Source organism: Balearica regulorum, chromosome 2, assembly GCF_011004875.1.
Source record: "Balearica regulorum gibbericeps isolate bBalReg1 chromosome 2, bBalReg1.pri, whole genome shotgun sequence".
NCBI lineage: Eukaryota > Metazoa > Chordata > Aves > Gruiformes > Gruidae > Balearica > Balearica regulorum.
Window position 1 is genome coordinate 13,466,722 of NC_046185.1, and position 27,212 is coordinate 13,493,933.

The 27,212-nt window shown below is 47.4% G+C and overlaps 1 protein-coding gene across 6 annotated transcripts in view; it reads right to left on the reverse strand.

The window, feature by feature from the left end:
- Window positions 1-27,036, reverse strand: part of ZHX2 (zinc fingers and homeoboxes 2) — an 80,202-nt gene extending 53,166 nt beyond the window's left edge. For 3 of the 6 annotated variants that reach the window (XM_075743405.1, XM_075743401.1, XM_075743403.1), the window contains exon 1: window positions 25,331-25,612. The gene's annotated coding sequence lies outside the window, so the exon portion shown is untranslated. Of the gene's footprint in view, window positions 1-25,330; window positions 25,613-25,636; window positions 25,887-26,379 lie in introns of those variants that run through there. The other 3 variants (XM_075743406.1, XM_075743407.1, XM_075743408.1) reach the window with 2 other exon arrangements.
- Window positions 27,037-27,212: the final 176 nt, after the last annotated feature.

Sequence of the window (27,212 nt, forward strand, 5' to 3'; positions counted from 1 at the left end):
GTCAGACCCTTCTCTGCCAGAACCATGATTGATAACTGTTTTCCAACACAGCAGTTGCTACAGTAGCACTGTTGTAGGATGCTTTTGCTGCTCAGCATCTTTACAGCAGTAACTTTTATTTTATTTTTAAACAACTGAGCTGCAGACTGTTCATGCACTAATTAATTTTCAACACCATGGTATGTCCAGTCCCCGTGTTCAGATCCATCTAGGTGTCATTGTACGAGTCTGCTCAAGAGACATGGCGTACATTGCATACAGCGGACTCAGCCAAGAATCACATGCTCCTACCTCTCCCCCTAAATACCCAAGCTCCTAACGACAGCAGTGCTAGAGAGGAAAAGACCAATAGAGAGAGAGAACTGTAGTGAACACAACGCAAAAGCACACTAAGCCATGTCAGTCCCCACAGTCTAAATGCATGTGCCAATTTGGAAAGGATGGGGGTCATCATTCAAGACAACCTACAAGAGGTATCACGCAGGCACGTATAGCAAATGATGCAAGCAGCAGCCCATCAGCATCCCTTCATGTGTGCACAATGCTATTTAACCTAGACTGCAGCCAGAAACATCACTAGCTATTTTCACCGCTTAGATCCGCTGTCAGAGTGACACAATTTAAAGCCTCCCAGTACCGCTGTTAGGTTTGGCCCGGTCTCTCCAGTTTCAGCCTGATTTCCTCACCACATGACACAGCCCAACAGCAGATACTCTCTTCTCCTGCTCTTAATTCATTCCCTCTTTTGTTTCCCTGAACCCCCATGCTGAAAAGAAAAAAAAACATCACAACTCAAAAGGAAAAAAAAAAAAAGACGGATCAAGGCCAGCCAGCGACTACATTTTGCCGTTATAAAAATAAATACAAGAGGAAGGGGTTTCCCTCTTCTGGCTGTTTAGACCATTCCTACTTTTGGCTGTAAGCACCGACGTCTTTGTAAATTCCTGCCAAACACAGCAGCCGTCAGTGCAAAAGTGGTACAAGAAACGAAATGAGCACAGGGTGTAAATATAAAGCAAGAAATCACTTCATTCAAATAATGGTGTTAGTGCTCCATTCACTCTTGCAGACCAGTGCCGTTATATATTATCGAGTCTCTTATTTTCAGTAAGAGTATCCATGTGTCTATATCTGGAAAGTTAGGTGAGATGCACATGGGTCAGCAGCCCCTACATTTGTGCCAGGCGATCTACTTTCAGCTACAAGTAATCAAGAAGCCACAAAGAGACTGCAGGAAAGGTTGCCTGGAGTTCCCTACACATTGCTATATGCTCCTGCTTGGTGCTGAGCTTCATCTGCTCTCCTTACTGCAATTTCCCGGAGCAACCCGGTTGAGGTGAGCATATCCTGGGGCATGTGCCTGCCCACTGCACTTGCTCCCTGGCTGCACAGCCCCAGTGCCTGGCACTTCAGTGCCCCCCACACTCCAGCAAATGCAGCAGAAAGTCTGCATACACCGAGCACTGAAAAACAATGTCTGACCCCGACGAGTGGAAAAGCTTGTGGAAATCCCCATGAAGCAGTTGCTTTGCTGGCCTTTCCTCCCTATCCTGGGGATAGCCAGCACAGCCTGGGCACTGTGTCTGCTTATTCTGTTAAGAATCAGTAACTTTGGGCCCATCCTTCCCCTCTAGCTAGCTTTTAACTTTTTTTTTTTTTTTTCTTTTTTAAGGCAGAGAATACAAACGGATGGAACAGAACTTTCTCCTCACGGCCTGCCAGTCTCACAGTCCAACAAATCTGTCCTATCAATTTGTTACCTTCACTGTGGTGATGCTTGCATTGAACGCCAATTCGTTACGCCTTTGGGTCCACAGCCCTAAACAGCCTGGGATGTTTTTGGAAGCCAAAGCAAAACAGGTTCACACACTAAATGTCTGATTCCTGCAGACCTAAGTGCTGTATTTAAATCAAATTAAGATTTGGATCCTACTTAGACTGGAATACATCTGTAGCAGCAGATGCTTTTTACAGCTTTCTACCTGATTCAGGATCCAGGGCATAATTACATTTCTGAGAGCGAATCCTGCTACTATTTGGATACACCTTTGCCACTCGCTCCAGTAGAAGCAGGTTTGAACCAAGGAAGATAAAGTGCAATTCACATCCTACTGCGAAAAGCTGTTCAGCAGAAATGCACTTTCACCCTTTAAAATCAGACAAAACCAGATTTCATACAAAATTTATCCTATCCTTCCACATAACCAGCAACATGACATTAATTTCTTCCATCTCACGATATATTTAATGAGGGGGAAAAAAAAAGGTACATGTGCACACCCCTTTCTCCAGTGCTCCTTGTTATTCTTCCAGAACAATTCTTCAAAGCTGCTGAGATCACTGTATGTTACCTCCTTTTTGAAGGATCACATACATTGCATCAAAAAGCATGCAGGAAAAGTTCTAGGGCATGAAACCAATTTTTGCACACTTTTATCTGGGTCAGCTTTTCTATTGATTCTGCAAATACCATATCATTTTTCTAAAGCTAAGGTTTTTTTTAGTTTAAAAAGAAGAAAAAGAGAACATCAGAACTTAAGTCAAACATGCATCTGAGCCAAGGATTAGTTTTGTTGGGTGACTCCAAATCAAAAAGGTAGATTTTTTTAATAATAAAGTCTAACTAACAGTGAAATAGCATCTGGATTGATTTCTAAATTCAGTAAATGCCCTCTTCCCACACTGCTTCTGTTTTTATTAAATACTATTTAACTTCTTTGCTGTTAGGTGTACAAAACTTAAGACAGCTGACAACATCTAGGAAAGCTAACGTGAGACAAACACAATAAAAACACTCATACACACATTTTACCATTAATTCATCCCTCCCTTTTTCTGCCCCTCTGCCAAGTTTTCCTCCATGGTTATGAACTATTTGGCACAGCCTCCAGCTTTGCTTTATGTCGTTTCATCAACCTCGATGTGTGTCTTGAGGCCCCCTGAAATAGAAATAATAAATAAGAACTGGCCTCGGGTGACAAAAGGCTGGATCCTGCTCTAGGTGACTTGTTGCAGACATCCTGAAGGTCTCATAGCAACTTATCTGTACACACGTGCGCTTCCGAGTCAGAGCTCAAGAGGGATCTAAGCCGAGCATTTCTTTCCTGGCTCTGGGACGCCCGTCTGGCACGCATGAGATCCAGAGGATCGTCAGGATGGATCTCTCAGCCTTTTTATATTCTGTTTTCCCAGTCTAGAGAGCTGGGATGGAAAGATGAGTTATCATTTCCACCATACCAGCTGTGTAATGCAAAGAAAACCCCCAGCTTAACAATTTCTGATAGGCAAATGATTAAACCTCAACATTTTCTCACCACGATTTTACTCAATTAAGCCCTGTCTTCATTAGGGATACCATGCCAGTCCCACACTAGGCTGCTGGATGCCTCCTCCAGCACTGCACATCTACAACTGAAGAGCCACAGGCAACCGAGCTGCCCTTGCTGCAGCAGGGCCGGAGGTCCCCTCACCCAAGAGGGTGACCCTCCTTCCCGACCAGCCAACCTCCTGCACCCCACCACGCTGTGCTCCATCCACAGCTGAAGCACAGTTCTTAATATACTTCTAATTTCAAGAATTATTGCTATATCACACCCCGACTTCTCTCTTCTGCCATGCTCAGAGCTTTGCAGCCTTTTGAAGAAAACACCCCAAAAAATAAGACTGGAGAGGCTCACGTTTAATAGGGAAATGAAAATGTGTTGCTAGCTACCCTGAAAAACTAGGCCAGGCTTCTCTCGACCAAATCTCCAGGTATCTCTGAGGCAGTAACGGTTGGCATGATTCTTAAAATACGCACAGGCTGATTAAAGGCTGGTTTTTAGTGTTTGGTACACTTAAAGTGTTAGCGGTGAATTTTAAAATCAGACAGACACAATGATTTTTGAAAGAAACCTTCTCCAAATGCAGGGCTGCTCCTGACCCCCATTCCTGGCTTTGCTCTCCCACCTCAAAACACGCCGAGAGGTCACCTTGGGAAAGGCCGAGGTACCGAACATGGTACTAACAGAGGTACCAAACACGTGGTGCTGGTCCAAATCCAAACCCGTGGCTGTTTCGACACTGAAGCGGAGTTGCCAACCCCAACTTTCTGGGGCTTCTTGCCCCCCAGCCGCCCGCCGCTCCTTCCCCGGGGGCTGGGGCTGCGGCACAGATGGCAGAGGGGAAAGGGGGGGCTGAGCAGGGACAAATGGCCGATGGACCCCCCCGACCCTGAGGCAACTACAGAGCAGATTTTAACACAAAGTTAAAAACCTCCCAAACACATATCCCAGCCTAACAGGACACTTTCCCTGGAGGAATTTTTTTTTTCCCTGTGCGCCATACCCCAGACCCTCTCCTTCATCTGCTCCCCTCGCGTTGAAGAACCTTCATTAGTGGAGAGGAGCCGAGCTCTGCCCACCCTCCTTGCTCCAGTCGGTGAGCAGGACCGAGTAACTACCAGGTACCTTCCCCTCCTCTCCCTCACACCAGGGGAAACAAGGGCTGCTCTCCTTCAGCTGCAGACCCCAGCTGCTGGGCAGATGGTGCCCCCAGCAGCATTATTGCCTCTACAACCACCAGCGGCTACCATTTCTGTACGGGGCTGAGGGATGCGGCACTGCAATGCCTATGGGAGCAGGGTGGGCTCCGGCTGCCATCGCCACCAGGTCACCCCAAACCACCCTTCCTGGTCCTAGTCACCCCAAACTCCCTGACACGCATTTCAACCTGCTTACTGCTAGTGTAACGCCTCTGGCTTTAAATTTATAGGACACTTTGCAACAAACGTAGATGCTTTTGTGGTTGTGCTCCTGCATGTGGACTTCAATGAACATGTTTTGGCCACCTGTCCCACGGCAGGTCATAATATGTGGGGCGGTTTATCCTCTTCAACAGAGCTGTCAGGCGAATGAGTTAATGTATGAATATGCTGAACCGAATGGACTCCCTCAAACGGGTTTCAGAAATGACCACAGGCAAATATAGTCAGATATCACTGCAGAAAGTGACTGGTAGTGCTCAGGTTTACATACAACTTCTCAATTGAGGGAAATGGTGGCTTTGAGGTATCTCGTATAGAGCAAGTGTAGTAAACACCTTTAAATAAAGCTCAGCAACCCTCCAAACCCAAGCAGGGTAGTTAAGCTCTCTTGAGCCTGTTCTTTATGTATCTTCAAAGTGCCCTGTGAAATCAGTTGTAACTTTGCCACTCGATTTCTTTCCTTTGCAAGACTTTATGACAACTTCCGAATAACTGGGAAGCAGCAGAGCAACATCAACCAGAGCATCCTCCACTGTCCAATGGCAAGCTGCACAGCTTGGATTTAATTTGTATTTATATGCTTGCATTTTCCAGATTAAATGGGTGGTCTAAGCAAAAAACTCAGCCAGAGTCTCCACTGCCTTCATCCAAACTCACCTATGAGCTCCCACGTGTCCCACTGAAACAACCAGGACCCTACTTGGGCCCAGAAATCCCTTTTATTTAGAGTGCGTTGCCCTACAAGGAGCTCTGTAATGGCTCTGCTCAAAGATGAGCAGTGCTCAGAAATGTTATTCTTGATGGAAGCTGTATTTAAAATGTTTTTCTGCTGTCCTCAGTGGGGTTTCACAGTTTGCATGTGTGACAAAGCAGACATGGTCTGCAAGAAGCTATAAATCCTGACTGCATGGAACTACCCCAAATCTGCAGCATCCATGGACCAAATCTGACCCCTAGAATCTAGATGCTCAAATCTCCTATTTTGCTAAAATAAAGGGAGAACTTGGTCCTGGGACCTGAAGGTTGCTCCTCAGTTTGCAGCAGAGCCTAACTAGGAACCTGTCAAGTCCGCACTTCAAATAGCCTTGTCAAGCCGTACAATCGGCAAGAAGCGGCAAAGGCAGGGTTTTATTGTCAGGGAATGTAAACAAATAGCAGGCAGTGCTGCTCATCTATCTCAGGTTGGTGCATATAATTTTAATTAAAGCATTTATGTAAATACAGATGCAAATTAGGTTCAGTATAGCATCTGGCAAATTACTATCAGAGCCCTGAGGCTACTGGCAAATTATCAGCGTGAGCTTTCATGATGTGAAGGTACCAAATCTACTCTTGGTCCAGACACTGTATATTTTATTTCACTTAAATTAGCAGTAAAACGCCATATTGGTACATACATAGGAAGTTAAATAGTCTTCCATTTGAAAAAGAGCTCTTAGGAGGTAAACCAACATCATTAAAATACATCCTTTAGACAGCCTATGTCTAGCAAGAAAAAAAAAAACCTTTTGCATTTCTGCAACACCTATCAAAGGAACTCAAAGCGCCTCTGAAATGTTAATTAATCCATTCTCTCCCCAAGGGAGATCTATTTTAAAGATGGTTATATGGAGTCTGCATTAATCTCTCATTTGCCAAAGGCTCGCAGGAGGGAAAGCTAGAGAGATTGAATCTGGACCTAGGAGCCTTGGTTCCCTGCTCCTCCATGTCCTCATCACAAGACCTCCCTCCCCAAAAATCACAAGAATTCTCTCACACCAATGAGGTGTGAACCTCTTCAGCCTAGATATCACTGCCTCAAAGTAGTGTTAACTTCAAAACCTTGTTAAAACTGCAAAGGCGATTACATGACAAGAAAAATAAGGGAAAACAAATCACAAAGGGAGAAAAAAAAACCCCTTTTGAAAACTGAAGGAATCTTTAGATCATGCTGAAAGGATCTTATCTTTGGAAAATGAAAAGGTATGACCAAGATAATGTTCACAGCAATATCAGCATCAACTTCTACTGATTATTCCTCCCCTCAAGGTGCAATTCCATCTCTAGGACTTTGCAAGTGGAGATCAGTTCTCCTTCTTTCAGAACCCTCCGTTAAGTCCAAGGCTTGGAAAGAGGCAATAGCTCCTGAGGCTTAAGAGCACACTTTGCTTGATCAACACCAATGATGCTTAAGCACATGCTTAACATTTTCCTTGCAATACCCTTACAAATTTCCCTGGGTATGAATTTCCCACTGGTACTGAATGAAGTGAAATCACATTTCCAATACTCTTTTAGAATGGATGCAGAAGTTGACTGGAAACAATTGTTATTACTGGTGACAACAGAAGAAGGAAATGCAGCAAGGTTTGGAGTCACATGGTTATATTCACAGCGAGACAAAATGTGACAGATACTTGACATATCATTACTATGACAATATTGTTTGGAAGACATGTGTAACCAGCATTTTGTAAGCATATGGTCATATACTGGCCCCTTCCTGTGCTCGAAATTAAAAACAAAACAGAGGGACAGGAGCTAAAAGCATCAAGCCACAGACTGGCCCGTTCGCATTCCTTTGCCCTGATATCAGTTATAATGACTGCACATTCATTTAAATGCTTTGCTTATTGACTTGTTTATTTGTCTTTAGCATTTTGTTTCCAAAAAAAACCCCAATAAACAGGTAAAAATAGCAAGTGTTGGTTTTGAATGTTGGGATGCCAGTATGAATTCCTACAGCGAGTTCCCAGCTGCAGGAAGAGCATGGAAGAGGGGGAACGGGGAATGGAGATGTAACTAAGGACATTACACTGAGGTCCCATCTCCTGGGATCTACTGGAACAGGCTAAGCATGAGAGCTTCATGCCCTGGGACGCTGGGCATCCTTGCTCTCTATGCTATGAAGAGAACTGGCATATATATATATATATATATGAAACTTGCTGGAAAGCAGTAACATTCCAAGCTCAGCTCCTCCACAGCATGTTTGCATCCTGACTGGACCCTGCTCTAGCAAAAACATTTTCTGGGTCCCCTTTCAGGAAGGAAAAATGCCAGGTTTCACTGGAAGGGGCAGAAAAGACTGTTACAAAAGATGAGACACTATCCATTCTTATTTTGGGAGAAAACCAAGCCAAAGTCACAGCCTTTCACGTATTTGTTTCAGGTCAGAACCCACATTCCTCATGGAGGCCCAGTTGGCAATTTTGATGCTTTCTTGCTGATAATTACATCTCAATAGACTTTGATCTGATCTGAGACTTAGTCGGGCAATTCCAATAGACCGAATGATTGCACCAGTTTTGGCAAAGGCAGCAACTTCAAACATACAAGCAAATAGATAAATAACAGACTTGCAGGTCTGACGTTGCCTTCGCCATCCGTGGTGCTCAGCTGGCACATCCTTAGGAACCTGTTCAGAAATCTGTGCATCCTATACTGTACTGAGAAGCTGAGCTATCCAGGTAGCAACTCATAATCCAGGGACACGGGTGCACCTAAGGAAAAGCAGAGTCAAGATGGTATAGTCCCAGCCAGGCTATGGGAGAGGAGGTTTCAATTCTCCACCTGACCTCGTGTAACCCATTTTTATTCCTCAGTGCTTCTACACCTAATTCTTGTAATGAAACTCTTCTGTATCACAAACACTGGGATGGAAAATATGCAAGCAGATATCAGGTGCTTGTATTTTAACAGAGATGGGATTAAGTAAGAACCAATAAACCACTCTCTGCTTCTCCAACAAGGCTGGGAATGACCTTGAAGTGTTTTTCTCGAGCATAGAAATGTGTAACTCTAAAAGGCTGAGGTGGAAGAGAGGAGCAGTATTTCACCAAAGGACCTATAAGTAGCAGTGTTACAACATAAGCTCTTGAAGGGAGCCAGGATTAAAACAATGTGGAAAGACAGAGTAGGTGGTAAAAACCCAATGGAGTTACCTGCCTTTCGAGACTCGGGGCTTAAGCTGGGCTAGGAAGAGGGAAGGGAGCTGCTCTGCCCAAGAGGTGAAGTTGTGCCTTGCTTCCTTCGTCTGCATATTTTTCCACTTTTTATTTTTGGATCTTGCAACATTATCCAGCATTAGATGGCACATAGCTAGAATAACAGCTGCCGTGCCCAGCTCCGGAGTGTGGGGGGAACACCAGAACCACCCCCCAAAGAAGGACAATGAGAGAAGACCTGCAACATTAAAATGCACCTTTCACTTCTCTTTTACTGAGGAGCATCTGAAAACACCCCTTTAAAAATTTACAGGAACGAAGACCCCAGAAGCACTCCAGCAGCAGACGAACACCCACGTAACCTCGTCAAAACCCTATATGGCAGATCAGGCTACCGCAGCGAAGCCCTGGTCTACAAGAGCCCAGCACAAGTCCCTCGCAGGCTGGAGAAAGGGCGGCTTCCCCAGCCGATGCACACCGTGCCTCGGGGCTGTGCCAGCACGGCCACGCCACTCGGGTATTGCACCTCTCCACGCTTTTTGGCCAGTACAGCTTTACTGGCAGAAGTCTGTAGCGTGGGCATGGCTTAACCCCAAGCTATGTTCAGAAGGTGGCGAGATATGAGCTAACTTCCCAGCATACGTTACAACCTGCATTGTAGTATGGAATTCAGGCTTTGTGCCTTTCCATGCAGAGCTGCTCAGTCCACTGGAGGTGGGGACCATCGGATGCTGTCAAGAGTCAAGATGCCAATGCCGTAAAATAAATGGTTTTATAAAAAGCCTGACAGGACAGTTTTCATTGATACGTAAGCTCTAGATGAGCACTGTTTTGGGCCCTGTCACATCACGTTAGTGCAGAAGGACCCACCTATGCAAGCATGGCAGTCGCAAGGTGACGTTGTACTCCTTAAGCCAAGGCAAGCACAATATAAAACCAGCATCCGTAGCAAAAACGAGAAACACAATCTCAAAGGATGATTAAACTCTTCTGAAAAGGACAAGTTTAGCAGGTCTTGCAGGACAGCTTCATCCCAGACTCAACCAGGAACCATATTATTTGGCTGGCTGACCTGTTCCCCCATTTCTACCCATGAACTATAAAACTGGTTTTGTCTTTTTGTCCTCTTAATTTTAGGCTTAGGTAACATTTTCCTGAGTCAGAATTTACAATGAACCAAAGCTGCTGCTGGCTGGAGTACCCACTAATCTAAATGTGCATGAAAATTTAAGCTAACACTTCCAAACCTGGGTACCCCCCAGGGACACCAGGCAAACATGGATATAGATAATGAACAGCTGATTTCTACTGAAAATGCTAGAGACCCACAAGTCCCAGTGAACTACTGCTACCCCACTGATCACTCAGATGCCAAGACATCACTTTAAAGGCTAGGCTTTAGAAACCACTATTCATAAATGTGAGTAATCATTTTTATTTTGACAGACATGACAAGAATACACTGTCAGAAAAGGAAAATGAATAATGAGTTGCAGTCCGCAGTCCAGTCCTCAGTCCAAAAGTGCTGAAATCAGGAATCTGCCCAAGAGTGCAAACAGACATGCTTTTTCCTTGGAAACATAACCCACAGCTGAGCGGCATGCATCTGGAATTTCTCTGGCTGCCGGCAGCTCTTTCAGTTCATGTTACGACACCAAGAACCGAAAGTTGATATTTCTACAGGGAACCCTTCATCTTCCAGTTATTTCATGGATACAGTAAGTTTCTACTTACTGGAAATATTAATCATTGCTGTATTTTCTCACCTCATTGACACGTGGTCACTGGGGCCCTTAGCAGGAACAGGACACAGCCCCCAGCACTGGTCTTCCCTGTGCTGAGGAACAGAGATTTTACAACATCCCTCACCTATGATTCAACCCCAAATTTAGAGAGGGGGAATAAGGTCTGTTTTGGGCAGACTCTTTCTAACTGCCAAGGAAGAAGCAAGGAAAGGGCTCCCAAAACTTAGGTGGAGCTTCATGCCCTTGGTGTGATGAGGGGGCAGATCTTCCACAAGGAAGAGAACAGCTCTGCAGGTGGAGAGGTTAACAGCACCATTGGTAACTAAAAACCCAACGAAGATCTGCTCTGCAGCCTTCACTGCATCTGTCACTGGAAGAGCTGCACCAGCCAAGGGACAAGGACTTGATTCCTGCATCTACTCATTTTCCAGCTTTCGGAGGAGTTGCTTCAATAAAGAGTGACAAGAGTCGCTCAAGATCTGGTTGCTATTCTTGCAGCAGCAGAGTCCCAGAAGTCTTCCCCAGAGACACTTACGCTAGTTTTGAGGGCAAAACCAGATGGCATTCATCACGCTGCCGGGATATTCCTGGAGATCAATCTGACAATGGAGTCCCATCAGGGCCTGCTGCAGTCATACGGGGCACAATATGACTGTGTTCTATCACTACGTTGTGGCTACCACCAGGTTATCTGAGTAGGCTCTTCACTTTGTAACAGTATAAAATTAAGGTGTTAAGATAAACCCTTAAACAGCACTTCAGTGAAGGACAGGGTTTTGAAATTCTACCCTGGATCTGTCATGACTTCGCTCCATCAGCTAAAAGGAACAGCTCCAAGAGAGAAACCAAGTATCCCTTGTAACTTGATATGATATGGGATAAAATATTCACACTCTGTAAGACATAATCATGAGAAAGTTGTACCAGGGAATGCTCCTGATACAGATCTATTCTGTCACCTGGCCCCACCCCGGCACTATCTGCAAGTCCAGAAGCTGAACAACATTAAAGGCTGGTCATTCCTGACACACCCTACATCTTCCCAGCACGCAGGAGCCTTTCTACTCTAAAGGCCAGCTGCACATGGAAAAGATGTTAAACTTTGTACAGACTGGTCCTCACTTCTGAAGTCATACCTGTTCTCTTTAAAGCACATCTCCCAACTTTACCAAAAAAACCCTCCCACATGTATTTACACTAGCATTTGCTCTGCAGATGGCTGTGGGAAAGAAATATAGATTTTAATCTGCCTGGTGCATCACCAGCTGAGCTGCAGTCAGGATTTAGCGGACAGACTCTTTATTGCTGATAGATGTAAGTGATGGGAAGAACACAATTTTATCTCCAAAATCTGGATGGAGGGGAAAAATAGCTAGCCTGCTGCTTCCTGGTACTGGAGGAAGCTCAAACAACTGGCACGTTCCCAGGGAAAGCACTACTCAGTACTCCTCTCTGCAGTCATGTAGGGATGGGATGGGAATGACTTGTAGCAATGGCTTCAGATGAGGCTTGGTGAGCGTCCCCCTCTTTCACACTAACCAGATTTTTATCAAAAGTAGCATTACAGTTTTGGGCAAAACCATTTCCATCCTTTAGTGGCTGTTCCATTGTTCAGCTTCATGCAAATTGTTCAACTTTTGTGCCTCAGTTTCCCCATCTGTTAAACAAGTGTAATAAAACCTCCCCTGCAGGTATCGTTTACACCTTGGTGCTTGTAGAGCACCATGCAAAGGAAAGCACTACAGGAGCTACAGATCAGCAGCCAAGACTCTGCTACGAAGACAGAAGACTGGACTAGGTTAGTCTGGTTATGAATCTGACATGTTACAGGGGGCTGTCTGGAGTAACGGCTCACCAAGGGACCAACTGAGCCGCTGATGCTTCAGGGAACCACCGGTCCATTCGATCCCTACAGCCAGATGCGGAGCACAAGCCTGGAAAGCCAAAAAAAAAAAAAAAAAAAGAGAGAAGAAAGCTGCCAGCTTCTTCATATTCATGAGCTCTTTAATAATGCTCAACAAAACTTGAAGGCATGTTCTCTGCTGTTGCTCTTGCCCTTTTGCACAGCGAACAAGTCATAAATATTTCAGGGGAAGAGTCCAGAAAATTTGCAAGATTGGTCCTAGCCTTTACAGCATTAATGAGCAGGCCATTAATAGTTAATGAAGCAGCTGCTGGTGATCTCAGAGGTAAAGGCAAGATGAGAACAGCAGTGTTTGCCCATTCACTACAGTGTGATAATGCGAAGGAACGGCTTGATCCTTTTATCAAATCCTCCCCATCATGGCAAGACCCAGGAGCTGATCACAGGACCTCTGGCAGAACCGCACCTGCCCCGCCTGCCCTGCTGCTGTCACCCAGCAGGGATGGAGACTGCTGCAAAGGGTCTGAACCCACCATCCTGACGCTTCAGGCACATCTGCGGGAGTGAAAAGGCCTCAGTGCTGCGTCTTACTAAAACACAAGGGCAATGTCCCAAAGACTTACCCAGGTAGGATCACGCAATACATGCGTGCAGGCATGTGTGTGCACACCCTGTAGTCATACGTATGTAAAGTGCAAAGAGTGGGGGTTTGGGCCTTTTAAAGGTCTCACTGCTTGTTCAAAGCTGCACCTTGAAAGCCAAATTCTCAATACAATTAGGCAGCCAACTTCAAACAACAGCTCCTGCGATTTTAGCCTCATGTGCAGCGAGGGCTTGGGTGAAAAGGTATTTTTGCTGTACTTACTCTTTCATACCTCCGAACTGGCACTGCTTTGTCTGTATGTTTGCAGCTGGGAAAGCACGCAGTGTCCCTCGGCCATCACCTTTTGGTAACTCCACTTGCCGGGAGCTTTACCGAGGAAAGGCACCACGCCGCTGCTGCCTGCCAGCCACGCTGCCAGGAGCAACTCCAGCCCTACAGCCCGGGCAGGGGCAAGATGAAAGGTGGGTGGCAAGAACTGGGTAGAAATTTGGACATTGCCAAACTCTTTTTGGCAATTGCCAAACTCTCATTTCCTTCTTTTATCCCTGCCGGTATCACTGATTTTTAAGAGATTTGTGAGGTGGGTTTCTGGCTGCCTCCACGTTTGTATGTGGGTCTATCAATCCCACTGCTACTTTTTTTTTTAACTTGCCGACTAATGTCTGTCACATTTGACAGAGGTGAAAACCTTGAAGACAGTAACTTCCTACCAGTCTCACAAAAACAGGCTGTGGAGGAGAGATCCCCAGCACCAGTGCCACGAAGGGGAGAAGATGCGGAGTTAGTCTGACACCTCTCCTAGTGCACACAGGAATTCAACCTCACCAGTCAAGTGGTCTGTGTTGGTCCCACTGCTCCCAGGATACTCAGTCTCCTGGATATCAGCTCACATCACATCTGGTCTGTCACAGATGAAGCTTTTTCTGCTGGACAACTGATAGAGGTCTGCAGAAAAAGCAAGGATTGGTAGCAGAGAGACTCCCTGAAGACCCCCACGCAGATAGGGACAGCACAGACCCATCTTCAACAGCAAGGCCATGAATGGAGTGGGGTTTGGATGCAACCTGAGTATCTCCCTTAAGTGTACTCAGCGCAGAGTGCAAAAGGTTGCACTTCATCTTTTTGGGCTGTAATGCTCAGAGCTGGCAGTCAAGAGCCTTGAATTCTTTGGGAAGAAGGAAAAGAAAAGCTTCATTTCAAAGTTACAGCCTTAATTCCACCCTCCAAACCAGAGCTGATAAGTAGTGCAGGAGACAAAGGCAACTGCAGCATTGGGTCCTTTGTTAAATAATTAACTAGGACTTGCCTAATCTATCTGCAGGTACTCAATGAAGAGACAAAAAACTTCTTTATCAACATCCTACTCTCATCTAAACAATGGGCTTCCAGCCAAACACCTCCTGGGATGATCCAGCCAAACACCTCCTGGATGATGTCTTCCAGTTTTTAACAAAATTGGTCCTTGGTTTTGCTTGCCTTCAAACAAGACTCTGCCTGCCTACTTTCAATGCAGATCAAAGGTGACCTTAATAGGTCCTCACTGCATTAAGACCTCTAGAAGAAGTTTATTATGTTAAATTTCAAGTAATTATTTTATTCTGTAATTTGATTAAAAGCTATCATTTGCCAAACATGCTTTGAAAAAAAAAAAAATTACTACTTGGACTTAATAATAAAGTACATAATTACCAATGAATGAAAGTACAGTGCTTCTTTTTAAAACCCACAGCATGTAAGATTCCTTCATGCTTTAAGTGGGGAGCATCTAAAAGTCATTATAAACCTTGATTTAAAGACTTTAATACCTTAAACTATTTAAATCACATTAAGGATGAAACTTCAAGTATGAAGAACTTTGCCAAACCTAGATGTGCATTGGGCTGTTCCTCACCCTAATACCATCTATTTTACATAATTTAAGAACGGATATATTAAAACCGCAGACAAGTCAAAAAAAAGAGTTCAATGACCAAAAAAACCTACCCAACTTCAAATGTTTCTTAATCAGCTTCCAATTAGTTTTCTCTTTCATTAAAAAAAAAGTAAAAATAACAAGATCCTTGATATTTTTCCTCCTCTTCTAGCTACATTGTAAAAGTTTCAGTACTAAGTGTGTGTTAAGCTTGCTGTTTCTAACTTTTCGAGTACTTTTTACTGATTTTAAAACACAGCACAGGGACGAGGGCCATTCATGCACTAGCCAAAAATTAATCCAGCTGCAACCCTGACCAAGCCAAGAGGCCACAGCAAAAGGTGAACAGTGTTTCAAGATGAGTATCTCTACGTTGTAAGAGACCAATAATGAAGGGTAGCACATCACAGTTTTTCTCTGCTGCTGTGCAGACCAGCAACCACGAATTTGAGCAGAAGGGTCTCCCAGCCGATCTATGCCACAAGCTCGGCAAAGGAGCTGCTATGGCAGTGCCTACATGCACAAACCAAACCCAACGTGACAGTGACCTTGTGACACATGGCAGCAGCCTCCACCGTGAGATTCAGTAAAAAGGCGAGGACAAGGAGGGGAAGGAACAAATAAACCCCCCATCTGCACAGGCATGAACAAAATAACAAAAGCATGTTAGATGAAAACACGAGCCAGTGTGAATGGTCCTGTGAGAGCTGCACCTACCACAAGGTACTGCTTGTGCCAGCGAGAGGCAAATAGGAAAGGACGCATTAAGTCCAAGGCAGCTAGCAGAAAAATATGATCAAATTCCAACTTTGGCTGCAGAAACTGATATAGAGAGAAGGCTCTGGTATGAATTCAGCAGTTCGCTACACACGGATTTCCTGTGCAAACACACCATTTCCAAAACGCACCAAACTACACGTCAGACTGCTGCACATAAAGTATCCCAAAGAGAAGTTAAAAGCGTGGCAGAGACCGGGTGGCAATCCTCATCTCCACTCACTGCCCGCTACCTTCTGTAAGTAAAGCAGCTTACAAACAGCCACAAATCCTTTGCCTTACAGTACCGCATACTGGCTACCACATCACCACCAATTTTGGGATACAGCAGTTCTAATTTTAAATATCCGATACTCTCCTTGCAACGTACCTTGCACACTTTTCAGGAGGCACTTCACATTTAGCAGCACATTTCAAAGCACTCCATCAAGCACCACAAAGCTCTTTCCCTGCGGATGGAAAGGAGCCTCCCCTGCCCTGCGAGCACCCTGCTGCGCCAGGCTCCCTGCTGGGACATGGACAGAGCCCTCCGAAGCGACGGCAGGGTGGGAACAGACAGGAGGAGGAAGAGGCGAAGGAAGAGGGTACCGTAAAGAAATAAAAAATGCAAAACATGATCTGAACAACGTACTTCCTCCTAAACTGAGGACAAGGTGCGGACAGGGGTTTGAGGCTTTTTTTTTTTTTAAAAAAAAAACCCACCCATATTTAAGTCCCCTGGAAATTTTGTGGGAGAAGTGCAGAGGGCTCAGCAGGGAATCTGAGCCAGCTGGCAAGGGATGTGCCAGTGCCTGGTCATCCCCCGTACCCCAGAGCTGCAGACCCCGAGGCTAAAAGCACCCACTCTCAAGCACTTTGCAGGGAGAACAAGACTGTTCGCTGCTCGCCAAGAAGCAAGAGTAAAGCAAACAAAAAGGAGTTCACATTTCAGGAGATTAACTTTAAATCCACTGACTTGGCGCTCTGAGCTGCTGCTGGAGAAGAGACGGGGCCGGAGCTCAGATCATCCCTACGTACAAACTCTTTTCAGTGTAAGTAATATCTTGTGACACTCCTCTCCTGGCTCTGACACACGCACGGAGGGTAAACATATAAAAATAAGGTAAAACATGATAATAAGGTACTTATAAAGGCTAAGATCCAGGATAACAGGACAAGCAAACAGAATTTAAGGCACTTCAAGTATATTTAGGCTTGAAAGCAAAATACTTTAGAGAGCTAACATTTTTTTTTCCTGTATCTGATTAACTGTGGATTTTGAAACTTGTGTTTGCCTTGAGCAGTATTTCCCAAATCACCTCTATCCCCCCGACATAACACAAGGCCCACAGATGGGATGCTGACAGATATGCCGAGAAGGGGTGTCCTGTAAAAGCTGTTTTAGCAATAGCAAAATTGTGAGGATGCTCTGACTCTAAAGAAAGAGAAGATGCCAAGACAAAAGCAGTTAAGAAAACAGTTCCCTCTAAATGTACCGTTCTTCCTTGTCACTCTAATTGCTTTAAAATACACATGAAGGAGCGTATTCCTTCCTTATGCTGGAGGATCCCAGGCAGATGTAGGGAAGCAAAGGCTCCCTAAGGCAGCAGTTTCCTCCGAAATTCCCTACGGACGACAATTTGCTCATCACCACATTCCCACCTGCAGCTGCTGAGCAAAATCCTGCAGGTCCTCAGCGGCCACCAGCCCCTGCAGCTGGCAGCTTGGCACAGCTGCGCCGGGGACTTTCCCTGGTTCAAAAACCCCATACGAGGCTTTTTCAGCATCTTATCACTGCTGGCTTCTCAAAGAAAACTAAACCTAACCCTCAAAACACAGTGGAGCTGTGGATTCCCGGGCAAGATACTTGTACCTGAGCACAGGTTGGGGAGACGTGTGCCTTAGGTTACAGCCCAGGTAAAAGGGCTTCTGGCTCTCAGAGCCTGAAAAAAAAAACCTGGCTGCCCAGTCCTGAGAGATGAGGAACAGATCCCCAAAATCTGCAACTGCGAGGTCGTGACTCATCCCGGTACCAAGCATTACATGATGGTAATGAAAAGTAGCATCATAAACGTGACAGGCTGCAAGAGATGCCGTGGGGATGCTGGACAGTGACAAGTTAATAAATGAGTGATGAAGGACTCTGTAAGCACCTTTGGCTGAGCAAAAGGAGGGTGTTGGTGCAGCAGTTGTCTCAGCAGGCGTGGAAGCAACAACAGCCACGTGGACACCCAGCCAGGCGACGGAGCGCTCTCCCCAGGAGGGAGCCGAGCATTCAAACAACTTCCTCGCCTTTCAATCACGTGGAAGCAAACAGGTCCGACCCAACACTACTCTTCTCAGAAGACCAGGAAGGGGAACCTCTTTTGAAAAACACAGAATGTTTAGTCAGCTTCAGGGGGATGCCACGATCCTCTGGGATAACCCCACCTTCCACAATTTTCATGGAAACTGTACTGAAGCCCAGAAGGCGGCAAGCACCGAAGTCTGTAACAGCAGTGTGCTCCCAGCGTATCATTTAAATACATCGGTTTCTGGAGAGACAAAAGACAAGGAGAAACTCCCTGCAGTGCCTGACAGTTCAGGCTGAAGATGACGCTGGAAAAAAAAAATACCAACAACAAAACATATTTGCTTTAGAGGTGGGAGGCATGGAGAGAGGAAGAGGGGTGGGAAAGGCTTCTCCTCACAAACGCTTCAGGCCAGAACCATCAGGACTTTCCTTTATTTCGTGCAAGAGTGAATCAGCAGTGCTCTGCCAGCCCAGCAGCAAAGCTCGGAGATGCCGGCGCTGTCTGCTTCGTACCGGCTTCCCCCGGCGTGAGAGGATGCAAAACCTCCCCGCGTCGCTTCCCAGGGCCTCTGTCCCGGCACTCTTTGAAATCCAACAGAACTTACTACCTCCAGCTGTTCACTCTGGGATTTTCTTCTTGCAAGTAAGATTCAAAAAAAAAGAACAAGCATTTTCCCACTTCTGCTATCTGAGTGAAATGTAACATAAAGTAACTGAAACAAATAAGCATGAAATTAGGTTTAGAAATATTTTTTTAAAAAAAAGTCCAAAGCTTGGAGAGTGAGAAAAAGGAACACATGTGTCGGAGACATGGGAAGGGGCACTGCGTTCCTGAGAAATACTGGTATTTTATTAAACGCCTCTGAGGGTGCCTTTAGCAGCAGCTCAGAACCTGCTTTTTTCGGGTGCTATTTAAAAAAAACCCCACAAACAAGACGACTCTGTTAAAAAAGAAAGGAATCACATTTTTCCCTATACAGCCTTGCTCACAGGGCTTCTTCCTCCACTCACCAGACTGGTCAAGCGGTTAAATAACCCTGAACTTGAGGCTTCCTTAGTTATCGTCATTGACTCAAAACAAGTGAGAAAATCTCTTTACATTTGTTGGTTTGGGGGTTTTGTTTTGTTTTAAGCTCCAGCAAGTGAAATATGCAGCTTTAACACTTAGTAGAAAACTACGGGAACAACAGACAACTAACGACAAAAGAGAAGCCAAAATTGACAGGTAATTTGAGGCTGCAAGTTTAAAAAAAATATTTGGTATTTAGAAGGGAAATAAGGTCAGGACAGGAAGAATGGGGAAAAAAAAGGGAAGGAAAACTAAGATTTCAGGCCTGTGATGGGGCACAGAAACCAGTGTGAGAAGTTCCCGTCCCACCCGTCTCTCTGCTCACATGAATTTAATCGTCCCCTCCAGTGGTGCCAACTGGGACCACACCGTAAATCACACCACTGAAATGCTGCAAGTCAAAAAGTAATACTATATACATATATATACCTCCCTTAAGAAAGGATGGAGTGAAGCAGAGATTTGCTTCTCACCAAGATTGTTTCTGTGCAAAGCCACAGCTGAGGGGACAGCGAGTGAAGTAACACAAGGGAAATAACTTCATTTTTCAGCTTTGCCACATTCTTCCAGGATGGAAGATGAATTTCAGGCTGTGGAGGAATCTCCCAAGTGAACTGAACTATGCCATGATCAGATAATACCAGTCTGGAGGAAACTCTGCGATGTGCTGAGCCCCTTGTGTTTGGGCCAGGATGCGCCCGCTCCTGTGGCCCGGAGCCTCCAACGCCTGCGCCTACAGGGAGGACTGGGCTTAACTCAAGCAGTAGAAAGGGTTTCCCAGAGAGAAGCGTTGATGTGCAGACATCAAGAACGGAACGAGCACGTGACAGCAGACATCTTAGCACGGGAGCATCTCATGTCAGGTCTGTACCACTAACGCCTACCATGCGGTTGTATCAGCGCAGGGCAGGACACGTCACTGATGTACCTGTGCTGGCAAAACCCGTGAGCAGAAAGGCCGTTACACCTATTTTTGCTAATGTCGCTTATCAAACTGATCATGCAGGGTTGGGAGGATAAACCCACAACCAACAAATTCACCCAAGGAACAAGTTCTTGGCGTAGTCGTGGGATGCTGACCCCACCAAGCACTCGTGCACTCCTAGGCTCTGGGTACCCTGTGTAATGAGATATTAAATAGTCTGAAATATATCTGTGCTCACTTTTTACCAAGGCCTGTACTGATGGGACATGGGGCAATGGTTTTAAATTGAAAGAGGGTTGGTTTAGATTGGGCATAAGGAAGAAATTTTTTATGATGAGGGTGGTGAGAAACTGGAACAGGTTGCCCAGTGAAGCTGTGGATGCTCCATCGTTGGCAGTCTTCAAGGTCAGGTTAGATGGGGCTTTGGGCAACCTGATCTAGTGCAAGATGTCCCTGCCCATCGCAGGGGATGCTGGGTAAGATGATCTTTAAAGGTCCTTTTCAATTCAAACCCTTCCATGGACCTATGGATGCTGGGGCTGCCCTTCAAACCAGAGCCCCGTGGGGTGGGCAGCAGCAGGCTTCCCCCAGCTGCGAGACAAAGGGCAGCACGAGATGGAGACCTACATCACTTCAGAGCTTGTGAATGGTGCAGACAGCAAGTGATCCCAAGGGTGAGCCTGGACCACAGCCCTGCTTAACCTGTAGCCTATGGGGGTGGGATTCTGCAAATTCCTCCCAAAACATCTGCAAAACTTAATTTGAGAGGCAAGCAAGTAGTTAGCAGGTTTCGCTTTGCTGACAAGTCTGCCCGGGGGCCACAACCTGGAGAAGACATAAAGTGTAGATGTAGCTGGGGAGGCTCGTTGCCAGAGTGCCATTGAATTCCTCGCACGTGCCCCGCTTTCACCACACAGCACGTACCCTGCGCACTGGGCCAACACGCAAAAGGTTGTCAAAACCTGCTGAAATCCTCCCCCCTCCTCTCCCGACGTGCGATTTCTAACCACGCAGGCGTTACAGATCACCTTCTTCGACATTTGCTTCCCGACCCTTCCTCCCTTTTTCGTCAGCCCTCCAGATGGCAAACGCTCCCCTCTGCCAAGCGCCGACACGAGCCTTCCCATCGCCAGCCCCGCTCAGGGCATCGCCTGCCGCAGGCAGCTCGGGCACGTGCAGTCGCATCTGCAAATTCAAGGGGATGTTGCACCATAACCTATGTGCTCAGCTACCACAATAAAACCCCCCAGGAGGACTTTTTTAAAGTCCCCTCCTGGTTACCAATGCCAAAACCTGCTCTGCTTGCCTGTGTCGCTCTCCTGCTGCTCGCTAACAAAAAACAGCCAACAAAAAACAGCCATCTGAGGCTTCTTCAGTGCTAAATACACAAAATCACTTCACACGTCTCCCTCAGTTTGACCGGATCTCCCAGTTTCACCAGCAGACTTACAATACTGGCCATTTTACGTAAACCCAGCTTATGGAAAATTCAGTTTTCACTTTAGAAACAGGTTTTGGGTCTCTACGGTTACAGGGAAAAGTTTGCCAAGTGCACTGTCTTAAATTCAAACTCACGGCTTTTTTTTCTTTTTTTTCCAAAAACCCAAAGTGCATCTTTTTAAAAAACAGAACAATCAATCAAACAACACTTTTGACTGGCAAAGGCATGGTGGTTTTGGGGAGGAAGGGGTTTTTCATCTCTGAACTGCCTCCGGATGGCAAGGCTGGAACTGACCTCTCTTCCCTTCATCTTCCAAGGTTCTGATTCACTTCATTCCCATTTTGCCACAACTGTGGAAACCAAACTCTGAAATATTACCCTCTGTGAAAACTATTTCTAACATTCTGGAAATATACGGCTCTTTTAGCTTTTATAGAAAAACCCCCAAACTTATTGCTACCCTGGAAATGAACCGTACCATGACGTCCAGTAAAGTTCAGACCTATTTTTGAAGGGTTGATAAAATAAACCAACACAACAAATGTTAGTTCCAGCTGAGGTGACACATGCAAACACACCTTGACAGAAGACCGGCGATTACTTCAATGGCTTTAAGTTAAAGCCTTTATAGATAATTTTAATACCTACTTTTGTTTATTACTTACTTTCTATATGAACAGATACCATCACGCAGATGTGCCTGTTACGACCTTCAGTTTGCAACAACTTTTAGGGAACGAACACACTTGCTGAATTATCCTCACACTTGAAAGAAAGTCAAAACTGCAATTACGCCCTCTCCACACAAAAAGCAAACGCAGCTTTCCTGCAACCTGACAACCATGCTAAAATCTCAGGGAATTCAGTTGTGACGCTGTCCCTTTCTAAACAAAGTCTAATCAAAATACTATTTTGATTTATTTTCAGTGGATGTTTTCATTCCTTAAGTGGACACACAGGAAAATAATTTAGACATGTGTCAAAACATCCCAACCAGAAGAGACTCCAAATAATATCGCTGAGGATCATCCAAGTTAGAGCAAAGCTAAAAGGAATAAAACCCAAAGATGTCGCACATGCAAATACAGTGATGTCATGCCTGGCATTAAAATCTTCATCTTGTATAAGGATGAGCAAAACCTGCTGCGTTCTCACTCCAGCCTGCAGCAGTTTGAAACTGGTTTGAAAATGTAAAAAGCAGCAAGTAACTTTGCTATATTTAATGTTAGGGGTTTTTTTTGACTTTTAATAAAAACACAATAAAACTCCCCCCCCAAACAAACAAACAAAAAAGAAACAAAATGTGATGCTGCCAACTCGGGCTGTCTCATAGAGCTGATTATTGATTTTACAGACACTATCTAGAAACTGTAGATTGTAACTAGGGTAAAAGGGAAAAAAAAAAGCGGTACTTTGAGATAAAGCGGTTGGAAGGAGCATGCTCCTTTCGAACACTGACAGCAGAGATGTCCTGTGCGACAAAACTCTTGACAAGAGAACTTTTGGGGTGGGCAGGCAGGAAAAATGTCATTTTATGATGGTGAGAGATGACATGGGCTTTGGGTTGATAACTGAGCTATGCACATCTATAGGCGCTTTCCGGCACTGAGTTCATCACAGGTACAAGAAGAGAGGACGAACACGGGAGAGCTCTTGGCCATTCATTTCTGCAGAAGCCTGGAAGGGGATAAACACGCACACGACTGCCGAAGTAAAATAAAGACCGGCTAACAACTTTAAAAATGCACACGCTTTTTAGCATTTATATTCTCTCTGATTGCTGGCCAGTACCTTGCTTTCCCTCACCCGGAGATCAATTTGCAATTCTGTGTTTCAAAGAGCTGCTAAGTTCATACAACAGACTGAAACCACATCTACATTAGAAAGGCTTCACCAGGACAGGAATGTCTTACACTGGCAAAGCACTTCTATCACAGATACCTCTTAAACAACAAAATTACTCTACGGCAGCACACAACCGTGTTACTTCACGTGCAATTTCCCAGTAAGGCTCCATGCAAGAGGTTTCTGCTAGAGACACCAGATCCCCGCTAGTCACACCTGCGCCTGCACAACTATCCCAGCCCCAGCCAGGAGAGACAAAACCTGCACAAAGTTTAATCTGTAGCTGTTTTTTACAAAAAGACAACTTATTGACCAACTACATGTGGATTATTTGTAGGTGAGCTGGATGACGAAGCAGAGAACGGTAATGATTTACCATCACTCGCTGTAAAAGAATTACGTTGAGGCATTTGACGTTTCAGTTCTCAGCTCCAATTTGGAAAGGTGTAAGTTTTTTTGGGATGACCATCATTGCTCCACTAAAGGATGTGCTAAAATCCCTTCCTGAACTGGGATCTTGACACCTGTGCATCTGAATCAAAGTGGGACAAAAAAAAATCAAGACAGGTCAGTTTTGCCTAGCTGACAGCCTTACGCTGCGAGCCCGGCCTTGCTGAGGGAGACCCTGGTGCTGCCAGAGGTGCAGCCCCACCAGGCACTGCACGCTCCGCCAGCCCTGCCTGCTTGCTCCCAGCACTACCGCCTCGGACCCAGCTGGCAGGAGGTGCTGACACCCAGCAATCCCGAATGCCAAGACACTTCCCCCCCCCCCCCCCAGCAAGAGTCCTTCTCTTCCCTCCCTTTCCTACTTCTTTGGATGCTCTTCCCACTTCTGCTCTCCACCTTCTGACCCAAAACTTTTGCTGAGCTCCCCTGCACGGCAGAGCCCTCACAACCTCCTGAGGTTTAAGATCAGCACCTGCCTTGAGAGGATGGGGACCCTCCATCAGAGAGGTGCCCAGGGAGCCCAAAGGGAGAGGACATCAGAGCCGTGTGTCCCCACCGCCCCCCCCCGGCTCTCTCCCTACGGAGAGATTCACAGGCGCAAGGCAAACAAAAGGGCTCAGGAAAGAGCCGGGCAGAGGGATCCCCCAAAGCCAGGCGGGCACATCCCAACTCCGAGTTTTACTCCTAGCAAAGACGGGAGAAAAATCTGTGTCTTTTGCTGTCTCTCTCATTCCAGAATGAAGAGAGAGAAGGGGAAAAAAAAAAAGGAGACAGTTGGGTGATGGCTTCGGAAACCAGCTAAAACAAAAGGGAAAGTCACCCCTCCTGAAATAAAAAAAAGTAGATGCAACGTGCCAAGGGCCGAATTTCCCCAAATCTCCCCATCCCGGGGAAAATAAAACGCCACAGGAAGGCACAGACTTTCGCGGAGGCTGAAGGAGGGATGGAGCGGGGCGCCCGGCTCTGCCCCGCCGCGGAGCCGCCCGCCCGCTCCGCCACTCTCCGCTGTTACCGGCAGCGGCGGGGCAGGAGGCAGCGACCCCCCGCGCCACGGCGTCACGGGGGAGCAGACAAGGAGGGGAGGCGGGGGGGGCGGAAATTAATAAAAAATTAAACCAGGAGAAACCGCTGCCAAGTCCGGCCGCGGGCGCGGAGCCACGCGTGGCGGCGGCGGCGCCCCGGCCCCTCCTGTGCCTGCAGCACCCCCGGGCGGCTTTTCCCCCCCCTCCCCTCCCTGGAAGCCAGCGGCTCCTTTTTAAAGACCGCACTGACAAAATCACCCTGCTCGCCTCTACGTAACGCCCTGTCGAAAGCGGACGCCATATTTTGTGTTGCTGATGTCGACATAGACAAACGTAGACATGTTTTTTCCTCCCCCCCCCTTCCTCCTCCCCTCCTGCTTTCCTCCCTTCACCCAAACTTGCGATCGGGAGGCGACGGAAAGCGGCGAGGAGGACTGGGGGAAAGGAGACTGCATGGCGAAAAATTAAAAATATATCTAAATAAATTAAAAGCCCACCCCTAACAACCCTCCCGGCTCCCTCTCCCCGGCGCTCTCCCCTGCCCTCCCCCTCTGCTCCCGGCCCCCGCCGGAGTCCCGGGATCCCAACAGTTTTTTTTGCGGGAGGAAAAGTTGGGTGCGAGCGGCCGGGGCGGCAGCGCCGGCGAGTGCATGTGTGCAGGGAGGGGGGCGGCCGGGGAGCGCCGCGCCGCCGGGGGTCGGGGGGGGGGGGGGGGCCCCGCCTGGGAAGTTTCCTACCTGCGCCCAAGGCGGCGGCACCGACTGTCCCGGGCGGAGCGGCACGGGGCTCCGCGCACGGCTCCGCGCCGCTCCCCGCGCCGCCGCGGCAGCCCGCGGCCGCGGGACCCCGCGCCCCCCGCCCCCGCCGCGCCGGCCCGCGGGGAAACACGCGCGCACCGCCACGCGCGTACGCACGCACAGGCCGCCCCGACCCCGCCGCGGAAAAAAAAAGGGGGAGAGGAAAAAAAAAGAAAAAAAAAAAGAAAAAAAAAAGGAAAAAAAAAAAAGAGCCCTCGATCGGTGGGGATCTACGCCAAAACCCACATGATCTCTGACGTCAGCGTGCGTATTTGCATACGATACCACCGCCGGCGCGGCCGCCGGGGTCCCTCGGCGCGGCGGAAAGTTGCGAGCGGGGCTGTGCCACCTCCATCCCCCCGCCCGGCTCCGGCCGCTCCTCCTCCCGCTCAGCCCCACGAATTTTCCACGCACCCCCCCACCCCCCCCTCCGCCCCGAGCGGTGCGCGCGTGGGCTCCGCCGGGCGCTCCGCAGCCCGTGTGGTGACACCGCCGGCCTCTGCCCGGCCCGGCCGGTGGCATCGCCGGGCGCTCCGCCGGTCCCCGCCGCGCCCCCCGTGCCGCTCCACGGGCGGAACCACACGGACCCCCCCCTGCTCCTCCGGGAGGAGCCGGGGCTCGCAGCGGGGGCGCCTCCCCCCCACCCCCCCACCCCGGCGGTGCAAGCGGTGCCGGCGCCGGGGGAGGGGGGAGTATGTACCCTTGGTATAGGGGCTGGGGGTGAGGACCCTCGGTCCGGGATCGTGTGGGCTGCACCTCCCCGTGTGGGGATGGCAGAGGCCGGACCCTCGTTATAGGACGTGGGGACGGGACCCCCATCTTTGCATCGCGGGGGTGGACCCCCTGCTGTAGGGACGGCGGGGTTAGGTCCCCGTTACAAGGACGGCGGGGGCTGGACCCCCGCTATAGGGACGGCGATGGGATGCTGAGGGGCTGGATGAGGCTGTGCCGCTTCCCCGAGGCTGCCCCTCCGAAGCGGGGCAGGTTACCTGGAGAGGCGGGAGGCATTTCTTCATCCTCGGCTTGTGATGGAGGTTTTCCAAGCCACCCGAATTTGGGTGGGCTTCAGGCGATGGTTGTTTATTGCTTTGCGGAAGGTGGTGTGTATTTCCAAGGGATGCTGCAATCTCTGCTCCTCTGCTGCATCGCAGGAATCCTTCCCCCCATTTAAAACTGCCGTTGAACTCTCGTGCCTCTTCGCCTTTCTTCCAAAGAGCTGTAGACAGATAGGACCCAGGCTATTTTCTGCTTACTTCAATTAATTGATTGAAAGAAATAATTTACCAATTGTATCTTGCTACTAGATAACACATCTTCCAGCAAGTCCAGGCTAATAGGACTTACGAGTAGCATAATCTCACTGTAACATCGGGTGTATGCTATCTACGATGGGGTATCTTTGATTAGATAGCATTAAATTAACATTTTAATGATATACTTAAAGCTCCAAAGGTTTTGCATCTCCACTCGCCTCGACTCTCGCCCTGCCCCGTACCACCCGCGTTGAGGCAGAGCCCGAGCCCGGCTGCAGTCCCTAACTCCGCGGAGTAACTTCCTTGGGCAACATTTTGTTTCCCTTCCCCGCGTAGGGCTGGGGACTGGCTTGTGTTAGAGTGTCAGAAGAGGAGCTCTAAGTTACTGCAACTGAATAATCGCGGAAGAACGTAAATATGTCAAAGCAGTGTCAAGAGATTTCTTTGCAGGGATACCCTTATCTGAGTAGGCGTGTTTTTGACTGCCTGATGGAGTACAGTCTCTGCAAGTATTTGATAACAGAATGGATTCCTTCCTCTGCCACCAGCTCCGAGATTTCTCCTAACTT